Source organism: Anolis carolinensis, chromosome 1, assembly GCF_035594765.1.
Source record: "Anolis carolinensis isolate JA03-04 chromosome 1, rAnoCar3.1.pri, whole genome shotgun sequence".
Lineage (NCBI taxonomy): Eukaryota > Metazoa > Chordata > Lepidosauria > Squamata > Dactyloidae > Anolis > Anolis carolinensis.
The window spans coordinates 141,037,861-141,043,860 of NC_085841.1; positions in this window are offsets into that span (position 1 = coordinate 141,037,861).

Genomic DNA, 6,000 nt, shown 5'->3' on the forward strand with positions numbered 1-6,000 from the left:
ACATCATTGTCAACAAGTTTTGTGTCCTTAATTAGAATTTTATCAATTTTAGTGGTAATTACTACAACTTAATCGACAAACTGTGCAAATTATAAAAGATAGCATACTTGAACAGCACCAGCACTCCACTTCTGTAATGATTAAACCTCTCTGGAGGTTTTCAAACAGAGGCTGGATGGTCATCCAGGGTTGCTTTGATCGAGCGTTCCTGCCTGGATGTAGGGAGGTTGGATTAGATGCCCTTTGGGGAGTCTCTTCTAATGCTACCAAAGTATAAAGTGCCTGGGAGCCCAGTAGAGCATCCTTATCTGGAGGCTGTATGGCTGTCTGTTGGGAGGACTTCAATTGTGTCTTCCTTTGTTCGTGGGGGTGGAGTGAAGAGAGCATTTGTCTGTGACACCTGTTAATCACAGGTGAACCATTAGTGTGTTGCGACACACAGTTTGGAAAGATCTACACAATGTCATGCTGCCTCTCTAAATGGAGGGAAGAGTCACAGTCTTATAAACAAACATAGCTGAACAGAATGTCTCATTTAATGAATTAGGATATTTTTGGAAATCTGTTGATCTCTTTGCCATCACATCTCATCCTCTGAAAGGTTGAAAATGAACCATCTTGTTCTTTGTCATAATGGAATAGGATGTTGGTGTAAATAGAAGCATTGTGTCATCTGCAAAGTAGTACCGGAATTCACGTAACACAGGTTGACTTTGAGTTTGAAATACTATAATAAGGAAAATGGTTGGATTTGTGTTTCCTTTTGAAAATATTAGTTTTGCATTTCCTGCGGCTTACAATACAATAAAGCACATTTGGCCTTGGAAATTTTTTCATTTGTGAGTTTTCTGGAGAAAAAAACGCAACAACCATTAAACGTATACTCACTTAAAATGGGTACATTTGAAAAACCACACAAGCAGGCTTTAGTGACTAGAAAATGTATCCTTATTTATCAGCATTAGAACAATGGATAAACTGCACACCAAAATGTGAATGAATTCCTATGCAGGAATGTTAAAAAGGGGTTTGAAATACAGCATGAAACTAGGAAAATGCAAATGTATGACTGACAGATTTTCACTTCCCCAGAAAATCATGTTTTCCCCCTGATTAATCGTAAGCTCCTCATTTATTCCCTTTGACTCAGAGAATGCTCCTTTTTTGTATCTTAATTCAGCATTTGACTCCAGATAAAAACAACCAAAACAGAAAATATTGTGTAGCTCTTGAAGCATCAGGCAAAGTTCCTTAGGGGTGAATTCGCCTGTTGGTGGAAAAGTAAAAATCTGAATTTTTGTTGCATCCATTGCTTCCAAATCTGTTTTAAGCAGCTGCAGAACTAATGGCTTGTTTGCATGAGCCATCTGGCTGAATGCAGGGAATGCAGAGAAAGCACTGCTAAGGCTGGCTTCTAGCTGCTGTAGCCCATGGTAAATTGGCTGTGTGCCTAAAGGACTTTGGAGTTTTGTGCTTCCAATACAAAAATCCAAACTTTTTTTCAAAAAAAATCTAGACTGAGGGGCTCAGGAACTTCTTTGCCTCTAATTGAAGCATTTGAAGACCAATAAAACAGGACTTTTCCAAAATTTAGAAACCCAAGAGCTATGGCAATGTGACGCAAGTGCCTCAAGCAGATTTTTCTGACTGTTTAAAAATATGAGTCAGCTAAAATGGGACACAGAATTTAGGATGACTTTGCTGTCCTAGAAGACTTAGGCCCCTTCCAACAGCTGAATAAAATCCCACATTATCTGCTTTGAACTGGAATATATGGCAGTGTGGATATTCCAGTTCCAAGGAGATACTGTGGGTTATTCTGCCTTGATATTCTGGGTTATATGATTGTGTAGAAGGGGCCTCAGGGCTGTATAACTGGATTGTACTGGATTATATGGCAGTGTGGACTCAGGGGCCTTCCAGACAGGCCCTATAGCCTAGGATCTCATCCCAGGTGTTCTGCTTTAAACTGGATTATATGAATCCACACTGCCAGATAATCTGGGATAAACAGAAAACCTGGGGTCAGATCCTGGAATATAGGGTTGGGTAGTGTAGATCCAGATGTAGAGCTATATACATGTCACAGGGCTCATCTAACCAATTCTAATTTCTTTCCTTTCCTATCTTAGATAAATTTTGTGATATAGTAAGTTTTTCTATCTACCTTATTAGAACATCCATAATGATGACTCCTGTTTTTGTTATAAATCTACATTGCACTAAGCAGGCACTCTCTGCTTCACATTAATATCTAATATGCCTTTGTCAGGAGGCCCAGTTATCAACTTAGGTGGGCAGGACCCAAGCAGACCTGGACTACTGAGCTTGCAAGATGTTCCAAGCTACAGTACTGAAAGTACCCTAGATAGTATTGCATCCAGAACTAAATGTACTTGGCTCCAGTTCTGACAGTTCCTGACAGAATTTGTGAATAGGCCATCAGCAGGCACAATGCACACTTAACATTGCTCGAACATTGCTTTTTCATGAGAATTAGTTCATTCATTCAGTTATCAATCAGAATATAGATAAATCAGTTAATATGTGGACTAGGCCAATGCTATTAACATATATAGCTGGAGTGTTGGGGGTTTGTTTTTGCTTTATTACATAATATAATAAAGCAAAAGGCAAAATAGAAATAATTCAAATGACACATGTGAGTTCCTAATAGAAAAAAAGGATGGATGATATGTCAAAAAGATGAATGTAGAATGAATGTAGTTTGGCACAAACAACCTCATCACACTGAGAGTAGAGAATTACCCCTGTTATATCGTTGGCAGTTCCATTTTGAATGTTGCCTCCCCATTACACTCACACGTGGAAACTTAAGAGCTGGCAATATATTCATCATTTACATTCATCACAAGGTAGGTCAGTATTACTTTTTGTTTTTAATCAGGCAAAACAACAGTATCCAAAAACCAAGAGATCCCTTGCCCTGGCCAAACCTCTTCACATTAAAGGAGACTGGCATCAGTTTAAAACCACTTCTTTCCATGGGATCCTATTGTTCTCCCCCAAACTCCATAGGATACAAGAGACAGTGCTCCAGGTTAAAACTATTGCTTTCCATGTGATCCTATTGTTCTGCATCAAACCCCATAAGATACAAGAGACTGCTGACAGTTGGGCAAGGAAACAGGAGGGGAAACTATTGATGGTTCCCTTTGCACCGGTTTTTCAGTTGTAAAGATGGGAGTAAAGTGTGGTAAGAGGTAGGTGCTCTGAATACGATTGCCAGTTCCCTACTTTCAGGACATTTCTGCCTCTTTTCAGCCCTGGAACATGTGATGAGCTCTGTGCTTCTCCATGCTTGAAAAGAGGCTGAAGTGTCCTATGACGGGGAAATTTCTCAATGTGATGAGGTCAGATTGCCAGACTTCCCTCCTTTCAGGACACTTCTGCCTCTTTTCAACCACTAAGGGCTATGTATGAGAGCCAGATGCACTTTAACTCATGTGATGAGCTCAGTGCATCTCCATACTTGAAAAGAGACTGAAATGACCTAAGACTGGGAAATTTCTCAATGGGATAAGGTGAAAAGTGATGTCAAATCACCATGGCTCAATGCTATGAAATGGGAGTTTTAGCTTTGCAAGATCTTTAGGCTTTTTTTTTTTTTTGCCAAAGAATGCTGTTGCCTCACAAAACTACCAATCCCAGAATTCCATAACATTGAGTCAAGGCAGTGAAAAAGGTGTCAAATTGCATTTATTCTGCAGTGTAGAGATACCCTAATATATAATGGTCAACAGTTATGAGAGTGCATAAATACTGATTCAGAACAGCTTGTTAGCCTGCCATGGTTTCTACTGATTGAACTACTGGAATTTCTGTTGTAAGCATGGGATTCCAAAAAAAAAAAAAAAAAAAAAGCATCATATGTTCAATAAAGAGAAATCAATTTCTGCAGAACTGCCTGGTTTTGTTTTACCTCTGATATAGCTCATTTTTGTAATGGAATGTAATACCAATAGGAAGTTATATATCAAAAATGGAGTACTGACAGATGTTTGCGTATACACATATGAAGGTGTTTGGAAGCAGTTCTCATCAACAGAATGTATCTTTTCACTTTGTCTTTCTTTTTGCCATAAGACCCTTGGGATTCTCTCGCCCATTGTATTATTGTATTTTATATTGTCTGTTTTTTTAAAGATATTGTTGTAAACCTCTTTGGGATTTGCACAAATGAGAAACTGTATAGAAATATTTCTAATAAATACGTAAAGAAGATTAGCCAAGCGAGGCAGGCATAAAGACAGATGTCTGAGATATCTGTTTGATTTCCTGGCTCAGTGGGAGGTCACATTAAGTAGCTGCGAGAAAAACAGAAGCAAGAAAAAAAGTTCAGGCTTATAGTAAACCTAAATCTAGTAGAACCCTAGCATATAGATAGAGTTGTTCTAGCAGGCACCTTTTGAACCCACTATCATAGCAATGGGATGGAAATGCAAGATTCCATTCCTTACAATAATTAGAGATCATTCCGCTTTCTCTTTCAGAAGGCTTTTCAAGGACATAATGAAACCTGGAAGATATTTAGAATAACCAGTGACTTATAATTTAGAAATTAAAGCACAGTCTCAATACATGACATACCACAGTGCTAATAAGATTACAAAGTGTGAGCCAATTTTCATATGCAGAAACATGTGGAAAATAAATTCTAATCCACAAAATGCTAGGAGGGCATATTACAGATAATGAACATTTGTATGTGTATATCTGCTCACTCACATATCCTATTGTCTAGTTAGCACATTTGGATTCTGGTTATAATTAGAGGGAGGAGGAGTCCTAGCTCTCTCTTTCTGTTCATCTACTTGGCCAGGTACCGTTCATTTCAGGCTTAACTGTTATGCTGCAAGAGATTTTCAAGTCTAATAATATAATGGAACACATGTGACATACTCAGAAATGTAGAGGGAATTAGTATGTGCACACCTCCAAAATTGCACTTTCTCAAATCTAAACCCCGTCTGCACGGATACTTGTCTCTACAAAATGCCATAACTAACCTAAGACATTGAATATAGCTCAGGATGGGCATAATGTACCCTACAGGTCGCATGTGGCCCCTTTTGTGTCCCCTCAAGTTCCCATCAGTCTCCCACAGCACACAACCCCCTCCCCTTTTATTTTATAGAAATATGTGATTTTTGCACCAGTCTTTGCAGACAGTATCCCAGTCTCATGAAAATGTATAATGATATTCTCTCCTTACTCTTACAGGCAACACAACCCTATTTATTCAAGTGTTTTTGAAAGTTTTAAAATCTCTTGGGACCTTAAGTCTTGTGTAGAGGTTTCTCACTCTTCATGGTTGGCATGGAATGCTCTGGGACAGAATATTCATTTATAAGTACCAGGAACACCTGGAATTCATTTACTTAAAAAGAGGAAGAAATGTCAGGAAGTCCAATGATTGGGGACAGGGGTGTTGGTGGGATCTGGGAACTCCTTTTTCTTGTCTATGCTTATAGACCATTGTCACTGACAACAAACAAAACAAAATAGATAGTGATGGAGAATGTCTTGGTTCAGTCCATAGGATAATAATCTCCAGTGTGATATAAAGGTGGGCAATGAAAATGATCCAACCCCATGCTACTAGAGAGAAAGCTTATTTTGTCAGTGTATGGTTTTACCCATTTCTTTGCTCTAATATCTCTTCGAAATGAGAGAGTTTTGCCCTCACTCTGCACTCCTTCCAAAGAGGATTTGAGTAAATGTTCACTCTATTAACAACACAACACAACACAACACACACTTTTGTTCTTCCTTTATAAAACAATTAGAATGTCATGGAATGTTTCCATTTTCTTCCTCACTATTATTTTTATGGCCCATCTTCTCCACCAAACTGTGTTTTGCATTGTCTCTTTTTAGGCTGAATACTTTCTGGAGGAATGACTGTAATGTGCTTGGCTCAGTGGTTCTTGCTTTTAGTTGGTCCCCAGATGCAAGCACAGTAAACATGAATAATAT